General features: G+C 45.5%; 1 protein-coding gene across 6 annotated transcripts in view; it reads left to right on the forward strand.

Annotated features, from left to right (window-relative positions):
- The first annotated feature begins 11,029 nt into the window (after positions 1 to 11,029).
- Positions 11,030 to 14,797, forward strand: part of MTMR3 (myotubularin related protein 3) — a 249,319-nt gene continuing 245,551 nt past the window's right edge. For 3 of the 6 annotated variants that reach the window (XM_082256785.1, XM_082256786.1, XM_082256789.1), the window contains exon 1: positions 11,030 to 11,304. The gene's annotated coding sequence lies outside the window, so the exon portion shown is untranslated. The remainder of the gene's footprint in view (positions 11,305 to 14,797) is intronic. The other 3 variants (XM_082256787.1, XM_082256788.1, XM_082256790.1) reach the window with 1 other exon arrangement.

Here is a 14,797-nt window from a genome sequence, read left to right on the forward strand (position 1 = left end):
CCCTCACATAGAGCCACTTCCGCCTGTTCTCCCGATACTTCCGCCCTTACTGACACATACCTCCGCCTGAGGTCCATAGACTTCCGCCCTCACATAGAAGTGAATTCCGCATTCTCTATGGAAACTAATAGAGAACCCCTCTAAGTCAGCTCTGCAACATGTTCCTTGCTCGATGATGCGGCGGTGTTGTCGTCCTACCTCAGCCCCTCCTCCTCCTCTCAGTCAGCTGTTAGCAAAGTCTAAAAATCTCATCGGACCAGGAAATTGTCTTGTGCGCATGCGCACCGGGGCTCGCAACAGCTGTCGCTCCAGTTGGTGGTGACGTAGTATCACCGGAAGTGACGAGGGTCCGGAATTTTCACGGGTCCGACTAAATTTTAGAACACCGGTCTGCCTGTCAGTTTTTTAGGCGGACCTGATCAGATGCTCCATGCAGCCCTATGGAGCAGCGAATGTCACCAGAGACATCTCCACTGTCACCCGTTGCTGTCCGATCCGATCCTGTCCGTGAAATCCAGACGGATCGAAACCATATTTTCGGATCGGGTCAGATCGGATGAAAACGGAAAGGTGGTTCCTTCTTATCCAATCTCCCATAGAGGAGAGCGGTAATCTAACAGCTCCGGCTCTGCAAAATAAGCAGAGATGTAGCTGTCATCCGCCTGCTCAGCAGGGATCGGCAGATCGATCCCCGCTGGCGCTAACGGAGTCCGTCGGGTGCACCGCCCGTGTGAAAGGACTCCTAAGCTGGATACACACTATACAACTTTTGTTCATCGATTTCCTTTAGATTTACATTCAACTATGTAGTGCAAGGGCCTGCCTGATTGCATACAAATTCCAAGTGTTTGGGATTGACCTCATATTATATGGTTTTGGTAAATCTAAAGGAAAAAATCTAAGGACAATTGTATAGTGTGTATGGCCCATTACTGTGGAAGGTAATTAGAACAAGACAGCTGAGCCTAGTTACCCTTCTGTAAGCTGTGTTCTGTCAGCAATGAACACAGGGCTCCTGTGTTCCTCTTATTTAGGAACACAGGTCCCTGTGTTCATTCCATAAGCCCATCCCCCACACAGTTAGAAACCATCCCCTAGGGACACACTTAACCCTTTGATCGCCCCTGCTGTTAACCCCTTCCCAGCCAGTATCATTGGTACAGTATTAGTGCATATTTTTAGCACTGATTACTGTAATAATGTCATTGGTACCCTCAAAAGTGTCAAAAATGTCTGGTGACTGATATGTCCGCCACAAGGTTGCAGTCCCGCTAAAAACCGCTGATCGCCGCCATTACTAGTAGAAATAAATAAATAAAAATTACATAAATATTTCCCTTAGTTTATAGAAGCTATAACTTTTGCACAAACTAATCAATATACACCTATTGGGATTTTTTTTTACCAAAAATATGTAGCAAAATACAAATTGAACTAAAATGATGAAAAAATTTGTTTTTTTACATTTTTTTACTGGGAATGTTATATAGCAGAAAGTAAAAAATATTCTTTTTTTTTTTTTTGTTTTGTTTTTTTGACAATTGTAGCTCTTTTGGGGTCCCTCTTCGGCACTCCTGGCCCCTCTCCCCTGTCGGTTGCCCCCACAGCAAGAAGCTTGTTATGAGGGCACCTGACCCGAGCTGCGGCTTCCTGTGTCCATTCAGATGCGGAGCTGCGGTTCGACCCCGCACCCTCTCTCTTCTGATTGGCTAATTGACTTTGATTGACAGCCGCAGGAGAGCCAATGGCACTGTGGCTGTGTCTCAGCCAATCAGGAGGGAGAGTCCCGGAAGGCCAAGGGACTCGTGGACATCGATGGATAGAAATGGGGCTCCCACCTAGGTAGGTATAAATGGGGGAAAAAAATGAATCACATACATCTCTTTTTAAGTTAAAAAAAACCTTCTGCCTTTACAACTCCTTTAATCCTCATTGAGCATTGGGGGAAAGCTGCACATGCTCAGTTTGGTGTGTAATGCTAGAAAGGGTTAATTTTTATCTTGGGAGAATGCATGTGATCAGCACAGGGCCAATCAGCACTGTCCAGACAGAGGGTCAGGGGTCTTGCATCCCGATAGGACAGTCAGTGCAGTATGAAAACTCCTTCTACAAGCTTGAACCAGGCACTGATAGAAGTCACAAGACTGCTACATACTGCTGATGAGAAAACGTATTTAGCAGTTTATATTTACTAAAATGGTTGTATTTCCATGTTCTGTGTATTGTGGAAGACAAGAATTAGAGAATGCAGGCTCCTTAGTTTAGTAACACTTTAAAGTGGAATAAGGCCTAGCTCACACTAGTGCATAGCTCCCAACTGTCCCAGATTTTGAGGGACTGTCCCTTATTTGAAAGAAATTCCCTCTTTCCTCCTCATTTGTCCCTCATTTTGATCTGATCTATATACACTATATTACCAAAAGTTTTGGGACGCCTGAGTTTACCTGTACATGAACTTTAATGGCATTCCAGCCTTAGTCTATAGGGTTCATTATGGAGCTGACCCACCCTTTGCAGCTATAACAGCTTCAACTCTTCTGGGAAGGCTGCCCACAAGGTTTAGGAGTGTGTCTATGGGAATGTTTAACCATTCTTCCAGAAGCCCATTTGAGAGGTCAGGCACTGATGGTGGACATGTAAAATCGCAACAGCATGCAATAGGGCGCGGTAGTGCAGTACTTTGAAACCTTCTTATCCTAATGGAATCCTCCAGCTATGTATGCTCCCAGTACTTACCCCATATCAGCGGGCAACATAGTACAGTAACTGTGTCCCAAGTGGATCTGTGCAATATTCTGGCTTTAATAGAAAAGCTTTCTCCCTGAAGGGTTACACAATTAGATGACTTTTCCAAACCCTTTAGACATGAGCCATGCATGTGTAGTAATATAGCCAATGCCTTGGTTGCCAGAGATTCTGAGGTGTTCTAAAGGGGGTTTACTGTACATGTAGACAGGTGCAGTCTACTTTCTCCTCTGTAGGCGGCGTTCTTCTGCAGTGAAATCGCAGTTGGAGAGGAGGTCAAGGGGAAGATAGTTCCTCTATGGTTTCCTGGGTCACTGGGGAAGCTATCCAATTGGATGCTGCCACCCCATGTGACTTTGGCAGCCATCTTGAGTCAGGCAAAACCTATTTAAGGCCCTGGCTCCAAGGCTTGACGCACATTTTGAAAGTGGGTAGAGTAGAGACAGGTACCCCGTCTTGTAGGGACATAATTAGTGGCAGGGAAAGGTTCCTGATGAGAAGGGAAAGCTTAGGGCTCACAACTTCTCTGGACATCCTCCCACTTGTGCATAAAACGGCCAGGCCACATTCTGCCTCTCCTAACAGGCCCTGCCAGTTCGGCTGAAACCTGCTCTCTTCACGCTGTTGGACCTCTGAGTGTTCTCAGGTAGGTTCTCTTCCCACCGGGTTTATTGTGAACTGTCTGCATTATTTCAAAACAAGTTCTATCATCGCACTTGGACTGTGTGTGTATTGCTGCCACACCACACTGCCCCCTACCTACGCTTGGCGACAGTCGACAGAATATGTCCTTTGGGCAGTGGCTGTGGAAGAAAGATTCTACTAGGATTGGTCTTAGCCCTTATACTGGAGTGCAATGGATCTAACATTCCCATGGCAGAGTGGGAGGAGAGACTGGAGAATACAAAGCTCCTGTACAAGGTTTTGGCCTTGCTGACGGCGGAGCAGGTTATTAACACCTTAGAGGATGATGCCCGCCACGGGGGGGGGGAGGTGCTACCAGAGGACAAGTGAGCTACTCTAGAATTGATTGGGTCATGCATCCAGAGCTGCAACAAAGGTTTTTCTTAAGGAAACAGCAGCAGGATGAGAACCTCACCAATTATGCAGTAGCTATACAGAATCTCTGGAGGCACCTGGAAAAAAGGGATGTGTGTGGCTGCACTGACATCACTGACTCAGACCATATACTATGGTACCAAGACCGAGAGAAGACTGCCTTCATCACGCCCTTGGGACTATCTGAATTCAATCGCATTCCCTTTGGCCTCAGTAACACCCCTAGTGCTTTCTAGCCCCTAATGGAAAATGTCTTGGAAACTTCAATTTAGAGACTGTGTTAGTTTACCTCAATGACATTACCATCTTTTCCAAAACATCTGAACTGGGCATTCTCTCGCTTGGCACAATACAGACTAAAGCTTAAGCCCAGCAGGTGCCATATGATGGGGCAGAAGATACAGTGTTTGGGACACACTGTTGAGGCTGGAGGCATTTCGCGCAACCCAGCCAAGGTACAAGCTTCCCAGGACTGGCACCCTCCAAAGACTAGCACTGAGCTGTGCTCCTTTTTAAGGTGGGGTATTACCAGCGGTTTATCCCAAGGTTTGCCCAGATAGCTGCCCCCCTCACGCAGTTGTTGAGTGGACACAGCATCTAAAGGAAAGATGGATCTTCCCTTTTATTCAAGCCCAATGGTGTGAACCCCAGCAACAGGCCTTTGAAACACTAGTTCCTGTCTGAGCTGCCACTGGGTTATGTGCTGGATTTACACTGTGACTCTTGCCTGTTTCCTGACCATTCTTCTGCCTGACGATTTTGTACCCTGCTGCCTGTTTGTGTCTTGACTTCTGCCTGCCTCCCTACTACTCTCCCAGATCCCGACTTTGTACCTCGCATCTAGATCTCAGCCGGCCTGCCTGACCACATCTTTGCCTAAGATCCATTTCCAACTCAGCCTATTACAGGTGCATCACAGAGACTGACATCTGCTCCATTGCTGCTTTTCTGGGCGTATAAGGATGGCAGCCTACAGGGTCTGGGAGCCATTCTGGTCCAAGTATAGGAGAACCGAGAGAGTGATTGCTTATGCCAGTCAGAGCCTACAACTCACCATAAAGAACCCTCACAACTACAGCTCTTTCAAGCTTGAGGTACTCATCCTGGTTTAGGATATCCCCAAGTAATTTGGGGAATATCCCATGGGGGCTTACACCGTAGTCTTCACAGGCAGCAACAGAAGTGGGTGCTGTAATGGTCATGTGTACGAGGCTCAGGCATAGCTGTGTGTGTAGCAGCCATTTTGTCATGTCTCAGCTCATCTCAGCCATGTTGTCATGTGAAGGGCATACCACAGTGCCCCCCCCCACCTTTTTTTTTTCAGTTATACAATACACAAACAGTTAACTGTGGCCGGGACCTTATTAATCCATTGATCAGACACACAGACTTTTACCCAATCCACAATTTAAGTCTGGAAACCCTAATAAAACTGTTACCCTCTCGCAAGCTGAGACCTGTCATAAATAGCTCAATCCACAAGTGCAGACAGTTTACCAGTTGTAACTCTGAAACTTCAGCATATTTCATAACACCTGAAATAATAATAGCACAGCCATAATATGGACATAATGGATAATTTGTAATGTTTCAAGTCCAGACACTCCTATATAAGACCATATGGGGAACCACTGGCACCCCTTATTCCTTCTAGGTAAAATAGACATCAGAAACCACCCCTCGCTTAATTGGTCAGATGGCTTCTGTCAACACACACTTGATCCCAAATAAATAAAAGAGTGCCAGGACAGTTTGACAGTTCTCATGTACCATCAAATCAGGAACATCTGTCAAGATTGAGAACTGACATCGGTGGAACTCTGATAACACCCGGGACATTTCAAGTATTCTCCTTCTCAACTCTGTTTATAAGATTATGTTTATAAGATTCTCCTTCTCAACTCTGTTTATAAGATTATGAGTTTCTGCCTCTCTGTTTAAAGGCGGTGGTGGAAGCTAAAGGGTTAATTGTTTAGTTAACGTAGCCCAGTGACAATCGCTCTCAGGTTGCTGGCACCCTAGATTGTGATACCGCAAGTTGGAAAATCTTTGTGCAGGGTGCAGCTGAGAGTGGCATTGTTACGCAAATGACAGTGCGGTGAGACTGGCCAGTCCTTTGTCAGGAGTTAGTGAGAAGGGCAGGGATCTGATACCTGCTTACGTCACAGGCGGCCCACTTGTCCCCATTCTAGATCAAAAATCACTATCAGCCAGGAAAGCTCAACAGGCATGTTGAAGCTCTGTTCTGATTCCCAGTGGACGACGTTGGAGTCGGGAGCCCGGAAGGCCCATCCCTCCTACCACAGACTTTACTGACTTATCAGAGGATTCGAACCATGGGCTCAGGTGAAGTGAAAATAGGAAACGCCTCTGGACCCCTGCCACCTGAGACCCCCAAGTCACTATCTGTAGATGAACCCTTGTCAAGTGACTTCACAGGGAACCAAGACCTTTACGGTCCAATGGTGGGCAGCTCACTGCCAGATACTCTGACTATGTTGTCTGAACTAGTTGATTGTCTTTACCGTTCTTTGATTATGGTTTTACCACTGTTGATATTGTTGCTTCTATGTTGTTGTGATGCAGAGGAAAGCATCTGTTAAACAGGGGGGAGTGTAGGCTGGTGCAGTCTACGTTCTCTATTGTATGTGGCGCTCTTTTGCGGCAGCATTGCAGTTGAAGAGGAAGTCAATGGGAACATGGTTGCTATATCGTTTCCTGGGTCATTGGGGAAACTATCCAGTTGGATGCTGCTGCTCCATGTGACTCTAGCAGCCATCTTGGGTCAAGCAGAGCCTATTTAAGGCACTGGCTCCCAGGCTTAGTGCACATTTTGCGAGTGGGTAGAGTAGTGTCAGAACCAGTGGCAGGGAAAGGTTCCTAATGAGGAGGGAAAGTGTAGGGCCCGCAACTTCTCTGGACATCTTCCTGCTTGAGCAGGAGACAGCCAGGCAACATTCTGCCACTGACAACAGTCGCTGTCAGTTCAGCTGAAACCTGCTCTCTACATGCTGTTTGACCTGTGAGTGTTCCTGGTTGGGTTGTCTTCCCACCGAGTTTATTTTGAACCGTCTTTGCATTATTTCAATATAAGTTCTTTCATTGCACTTGGACTGTGTGTGTTATTGACGCTGTGGCTTGCTGCAACCCACCTACATACACAGTACGTAGAAGGGGTGGGTGTCCTGGGTGGACCATCTGTTAGGATGTGTGCCCCCTAGTGGGGCAGGAGCGAGCACTGTCCTTCTGGCTGATGCACTTGTGCAGTGCTATCAAAAAGTGCCTAAGCAAAGAAACTTTGTAGCAAGATTGCCAGGTTTTATTTTAGAGCCCATTCACACCACTGTACTGAAATGCCATATGTGTTGTAACACACTGCACAGTGCAGTGGGATACAAATATGCTGCAGGTACAGTATGATTTTAGGTCTGTTGTAGTATGTTAGGTGGCCCATTCAAATAGCTAGGCTATGTTAGTGCAATGCACCATATCGCCCAACATAAAGCTTGTGCAAAAAATGCAATACATTGGAGCAGGCTGCTGTAAAAGGGTCCTAAATAAAAGCTGCAGATTTAAAACTATTAAAAGTTATATTTCACTTTCAAAAGGTTTTTATTGTGTTTTCAAAATGCTGTTATTGCAAAGTGTAAGCATTAACATAAAGAAGCAGAATACTATACCCATTGCACAATTAAAAGTTTGGTTCACACTGGTGCGATGCGGGAACCCTGTGAATCCACTGCGACTCGCATGCAGTTAACACTGCCATATGTGAACTGCTGAGAGTGTCAATATAAAGGTAATTACACCCCCAGATTAGTTTGCATATTGCAGTGCAAACTGTTGATTCAGACAGGAATTTGGATTGCATGGGTGTGAAAATCCATGCGATCCGTTTCTGGTGCGGACCAATACAAGGGTCCTGCACGACTTTGGTCCGAATGCGATGCAAATTCAGCCATACAAACTGTATGGCTGAATTTGCATCTCAAAGACATTGCACAGCAATGCGGTGCAAATCACATGTGATGTCTTCCATCGCACCAGTGTGTCGAGCCAGAATGTCGAAGATATAGCCACCTAAAACGCAGAGTCGTTTAAACATATAAGGAATCTTAAAATACATAATGTTCCTAATACATTACATTACATTACAATACATGTTCCTAAAGCTTTTCAGCGAAAGGATTAACATAGAATTTGACATAAACCCATCTTTGGAATTATACAATTTATGTACTGTAGATTTATAGGCTGTACAGGAGTGCTATCTAAATCATACCTCCCAATTTTTTGAGATGAGAATAAGGTCTACCTATTAAAGAGGAAGTAAACCCTCCTCTGCAAGTTGTACCTATAGGTAAGCTTATGATAAGGCTTACCTATAGGTACTGTAAATATCTCCTAAACATGTACCGTTTAGGAGATATTTACCTTACATGCAGCCAGTGACGTCACTGGCGCATGCGCTCTGAAGGAACGGCCGCTGGTGCCGTTTCTTCAGAGCCCCGTGCCGTGACCGTCGGCTCCCGCGCGCTCCCGCGGGAGTGACATCACCGCGGCTCCGGCCAATCAGATGGCCGGATGCCGCGATCCCGGAAGACGGGCGACTGGACATGTCACCCGTCATAGAGGTAAGCGGGCAGCACGGCGGGGGCTTGTTCTAAGGTAAGTATTTTATAATGAGCTAGTATGCGATGCATACAAGCTCATTATGTGTTTCTCTTGCAGGGTGAAAAAAAATGTGGGTTTACAACCTCTTTAACAAATGTATATAGCCAAAGGACACACACCCCCTGCCACGCCCCCTTAAAGGAGAATTATAAAAAAGAAAAGAATTAGTTAAACCTACACGTGCTTTTTTTTAACCACTTTTATTTCTTTATACTGGCTTTAGACATTTACAGATGCAACAGTTTAGAAATTGGATGAAAGGTTTAGCAACTGGAAAAACTTTTTGAAAAATAAAAAGCGCATTTTATGTACAACTATATAAATCAGACCAAAATGAGGGACAAATGAGGAGGAAAGAGAGACTTTTTTCCAAATCAGGGACAGTCCCCCCAAATCTGGAACAGTTGGGAGTTTTGGCTAAAGTGATACTGAAGCCATTTTTTTTTTTTTTTATTATAGTTCAGGGAAGACAGAATCTACTTTCCTGAAATTAGATATTTCCTATATGCTGGCTTACAGGTCTGTGCAGTGCTACACTATCCTGTTTGCAGCTGTCTTCTGCCAATCCAGCTGCAAAGGAGAAATCTGTGCATGTGCACCCCCAGCCAGGGCTGGATGCATCCATTGACACACACAACACCTGGCAAGGCACAGCCCAGCTCTTGACAGACAGTTGCAGGAGCCAATTATGTGCCTACCCTCACTTTCGCTCTGCAACTAGGAGGTTCAGGGAAAAGCGCTGATGGTGAAGAACATTGTGCCCAGTATGGACACTCCAACCTCAGTGTCAGATACCAACGTATTTAACCACTTAAGCCCCGGAAGATTTTACCCCCTTCCTGACCAGGGCCTATTTTGTGATTCGGCACTGCGTGACTTTAACGGACAATTGCGCGGTCGTGTGACGCTGTACCCAAATGAAATTGATGTCCTTTTTTTCCCACAAACAGAGCTTTCTTTTGGTGGTATTTGATCACCTGTGCGATTTTTTGATCATGCGCTATAAACAAAAAAAGAGCGTCAATTTTGCAAAAATAACAATATTTTTCACATTTTTTTATATGTAATTCCCCCAAAAAAAAATGTAAAAATCAAAATTTTTTATCATTTTCGGCCAATTTGTTTTATGCTACATATGTTTGGTAAAAAAATCGCAAAAAGCGTATTTTGATTGGTTTGCGCAAAAGTTATTGCGTTTACTAACAAAGGGAAAGATTTTTGTCATTTTTGTTGTATTTTTTTTAACGCGTAATGGCGGCGATCTGCGATTTTTTTTGCGGTACTGCGACATTGGGGTGGACAGATCGGACCCTTGACTGACATTTTTGACACTTTTGGGGTTACCAGTGACATTTCTACAGTAATCAGTGCTATACATATGCACTGTTACTGTAAAATTACACTGGCGGTGAAGGGGTTAACTTTTTTTAGAGGGAGGGGTTATGTGTGTCCCTAGGGGCGTGATTCTAACTGTGATTGGCTGTGGCTTGAGCTGTAGGAACAGTGATCAACGGTCCTACATAGTAGAACCATATGATCACTATTTCTACACAGGGGAGAATGACAGGTGGCTTGTTTACATCAGCCGTCTGCCTTTCTCCCTCTGCACCGACGATCGCCGAGTGACCGGCGGACATCGGGTCCGCCGGTCACATGCGCGGGGGGGTCCGTGACCGCGCGGGAGCGCGCCTCCGGGGGTAGTACTACGTCGCTCTGCCTGGGAGGGGCTGACTGCCGACGTAAATAGTCGTGCGGCAGTCGGCAAGTGGTTAAGTGCCTGTCCTTGAGGAGTACATAATTTGGAAGCAAGAACCGACACTTTTAGTGCTGTGTCCCAATGGAATTCTAAAGGGGGTCTGCCATAAAGATTCTAACTGTGGGGGGCGTGGCTTGTGATGTAATCACAGAGACATACGATCCTACATATCAAGATCACATAGCCTCTGTGATTACTTTAGTAAGAATGACAGATGACTGTGTTTAATCACCCTCTACAGGCTCGCTGGCGAGCGACATACCCCTATGTCACTTTGCTTGTAAGGGGCTGACTGCCGCAGTAAGTAGTCGGCAAGTGGTTAAACCAGGACACATATTAATTACACAGGTTCTGAGGCTAATATAATACACATAAGTCACTGAGTTTAATTACCACCCTAATCACCCACAGAACCTGTACAATTAATCAGTGTTCTGGTTTAAAGGGATGTGGTGGCAACCCTAGACAGGAAATGAAAGGAAATCTCCCCAATGGGAAACAGTTAGTGAAAAATAAAATCTGCTAGGGGTTATACTCTCCCTAGGTTTATCCAAAATGAAAACAAAACGTTTTGCCTATACAGTAGTTCTACTTTATTATAGATAAAGGGTCACAGCAGACCTGTAGAGGCAACTGTCTCTTTAAGCCGTTTGTTTGGGTGCCACTAGTACACGCCCCCTGCTACGCTGTCACCCCCCCTCCCAACACAGGAGAGCTGTCAGAGAGAAAAGTAGAAGCCGCAACACGCTCCAGCCCCGCCCACCCGCGACACACCCACTACAACGCCTTTTCTCTGTGGCTGTCGCTGGAAGTGCTGCGGGCAGGTGAACAAAGGGGGCGTGCCCGCGCGTTCTCAGCGCTCTTGGCAAGGGAGGTGTGCGCGCGCTGCGTGAGAGTGCTTGTTTCTGTGACGTTCCCCTCCTGCCAGGCCTTCCCGACGTGCTCGCGCTCCGCCATGTTGTTGTGGTTGTGAGGAGGAAGGAAGAGCCGGGACTGACAGCAACCGAGAACGGGGAGGGAGTGAAGCGATAGCTGACTTCGGGGGGAGCTCCTGTGGTGTAACCTGCACGGTAAGCTGGGAGCCCGGTGTCTATTGGCTTGTCGTCTCTCCTACACCCTGTTTAGGTCCATGACATATGAGTGTATACAGTGTTAGTGTCTAGGTGTCTCCCCTGTGGGGTCAGCAGGTAGGTGTCCTCTGTGTTTATTATACGAGGTGCACGTATGGTGGGTGTTCTGTACTGAGACTGAGGAGCCTGGCTGTGCCCCGGACATGGGCCGCTCTTTTCATACACCTCAGTGTCTCCCGGCCAGGTCCCCTCACACCATCACCTCACCTCCGCTGCTGCTTGTTGTTGTTGTGGTGGTGCGGTCATGTGACTGCAAGAGTGGCCGTGCCCTGTTAGTCTTCCTTCTGCACTTCACACTTTGCTACTGACGCTTTTAGTTTTTGTTTCGCCTTGTGTCTGTACTGTACAGGGCAGGGGAGTCCTTCATCCATAGAGCTATTGAGGGAGATTTACTAAAACTGCTGTGCATAGTAACCAATCCGCTTCTAGGCTTAACCTCTTCAGCTCTGGAATGTCCCACCCCCCTCCTCCTTCCTTCCTGACTAGACCATTTTTTTGTGATACGGTACTGCATTACTTTAAAGCAGAGTTTTGGGCCATCCGCTTGCTATAGGTCACCTGAAACAAATGGATAATTACGATTTTTTTTTTTATTTATTTATTTATTTATTATTATTATTATTTTTTTTTTTTTTTACTTACCTTGCAATTGCAGAAAAATATACTCCCCTTTCTTCCACTTTCCCCCTCGGTGGCCGCGGCCCGTGCCGTCACTTCTGCTTTGCAATGATTCCTGGGAGCTGAGCGTCATCGCTCCCAGGAATCTATGCGCCGTCCCTTCCGCTTTGTAATGATTCCTGGGAGCTGAGCGTCATCGCTCCCAGGAATCAATGCGCCGTCACTTCCGCTTTGCAATGATTCCTGGGAGCTGAGCGTCATTGCTCCCAGGAATCAATGTGCCGTCCCTTCCTCTTTGTAATGATTCCTGGGAGCTGAGCGTCATCGCTCCCAGGAATCAATGCGCCGTCACTTCCGCTTTGCAATGATTCCTGGGAGCTGAGCGTCATTGCTCCCAGGAATCAATGTGCCGTCACTTCCGCTTTGCAATGATTCCTGGGAGCTGAGCGTCATCGCTCCCAGGAATCAGTGCGCCGTAACTTCTGCTTTCCAATGATTCCTGGGAGCTGAACGTCATCGCTCCCAATAATAAATGCGCCTGCACCGGCCCCGATGTCAGTTCCGGTGCAGGCGCATCATACCTTGCTAAACAGCTTCTGGGCATGCCCAGAAGCTGTGCAGGGATGACGCTGCAGCCCCGGAAGTGACAGCAGGGCCGGCGCAGTGCATTGTGGGACCGAAGAGGACGCAGAAGAGGATTGTGCTGGCTTCAGCTGCCCACACCTGGGATGGCAATGCTGGAGAAGAAATTTTAAAAGTGAGTATTTCTTCTTGCAGGTAAGTGCGAACCGGGACAGATCAGAGGCTAGCCATTGTGGAATGTACTAGCCCTGACTGTCCCGGGGGTATGTTCATTGAAAACATTTTTTTTTGTGGCCGGAACTCCGCTTTAAGGCTCCATTCACACCTGAGCGTATCTTTTTCCAGGTGTGTTCTTTTTTTTTTTTTTTTGCACTTGTTTGGAGGCAGGCATTGACATCTAACAAAAAACGCCAGTAATCTGCCCAAAAAAGCTCATGTACTTTTTGAGCTTCAGACATTTTGCTTCAGGGGACAAAACGCTCATGTGTGAACAGGGACCATTGAAATGAATGGGATTTTGCTTGTTGGACAATTTTAAGACTTTAGAAATGAATGTTTTAGGAGCTGAAATACGCTCAGGTGTGAACAGGGCCTAGGCCTCATGCACACTGAATGTTATCAAAATGTCAGTAGAGAAAGCTGTAGAAGGAGTTCTTCAGCTTTTTTTTTTTTTTTTTTTTATTTTTTTTTTTTTACAGTAGAGTTTTTTTTAGCTCTTGTTTAGCAGAACTATATTCCCAGAAAAGCTTATGGCTCAAAAACATTGATAAGAATGCAGAATAGCTGCAGTTTTTGGTGTTTTATCAGAGTTAGTGTGTTTTTTACAGCTAAAAAAAACGCCTCTTAAAACCCACTAGTTTCTTTTTTTTTTTTTTAACATCCAGAAAACACCCCTGCCATAGGCTGCTGTTAACAGCCTATGTGTGCATGGACATAGGATAACATGCTGGGTAGTTTACTGCCTATAGAAAAAACGTCTGCCGCCAAAAACAGCAGCTGTAAAAAAGACCAGTGTGTATGAAGCCTAAGACCTGATGTACACTGGACGTTATCAAAACATCAATAGAAAGCTGTAGCTGTGGAAAGAGTTTTTCAGCTTTTAGCTTTTTTTTTTTTTTTAAGCTTTTGTTTAGCACAACTATATTCCCACACAAGCTTATGGCTCAAAAACTTTGATAAATGCAGAATGGCTGCGTTTTTAAGCTTTTATCAGAGTTTTTACAGCTGAAAAACGCCTCCTTAAGTGCCGGTTCACACTAGTGTGACTTGGTCAGCCTGACAAGTCGCGCACTGTAGTGGTCCATTGTGTGGTACAGGAACGGTTCTAATAGGAGCGACACAAGTCGCTCCGACTTGGAAAAAGGTTCCTGTACTACTTCGGGGCGACCTGGAGCGACTTGCATAGACATTCATTTTATGAAGTCCATGCAAGTCGCGCCAAAGTCGCGGAGCACGCTACTTCACAGGTCTCCCCTGAAGTCGTGCCGCTTCAGTGTGAACCGGCACTAAAGCGGTTGTATCCTTATGAAAAAAAAAAAAGCAAAACAAACCCTGCAGGACAATGGCATAATGATCTAGTCTGCATCGCATACTAGCTCACTATGAAATACCTTAGAACGAAGCCCCGACAGTCGTCTGGACACAGCTGAGAGAGCTGTCATGTTCCCTCGGCGTCTCTTCCTGGTCCGGCGCTGTGAGTGGCCGGAGCCGCGATGACGTCACTCCCACGCATGCATGGATCTAACAAAAGAATTAAATGGCAATTTTGGTTTGTGGTGCTCAGATGTAGTTCCACTTTAACCACTTCAGCTCCAGAAGATTTACCCCCCCTTCATGACCAGGCCATTTTTTGCAATACAACACTGCATTACTTTAACTGACAATTGTGGGAAGCTATACCCAAATAAACATTTTTTTTTCCCACAAATAGAACTTTCTCATGGTGGCATTTGATCACCTCTGTGGATTTTATTTTTGGCGCTATAAACAAAAAGACCGCCGATTTAAAAAAAAAAAAAAAAAAAAAAACAATATTTTTTACTTTCTGCTATAAAACCTGTCTACAAAAAAAAAAAAAATATATATATATATATATATATATATATATATATATATATATATATATATATATATATATATATATATATATATATATATTTGATCACCTCCTGTGTTTTTTTATTTTTTGTACTATAAACAAAACATAATTTCTTACTTTCCGTTATAAACCACA

Source organism: Pelophylax lessonae, assembly GCF_965119305.1.
Source record: "Pelophylax lessonae genome assembly, chromosome: 1".
In the NCBI taxonomy this organism is placed as follows: domain Eukaryota; kingdom Metazoa; phylum Chordata; class Amphibia; order Anura; family Ranidae; genus Pelophylax; species Pelophylax lessonae.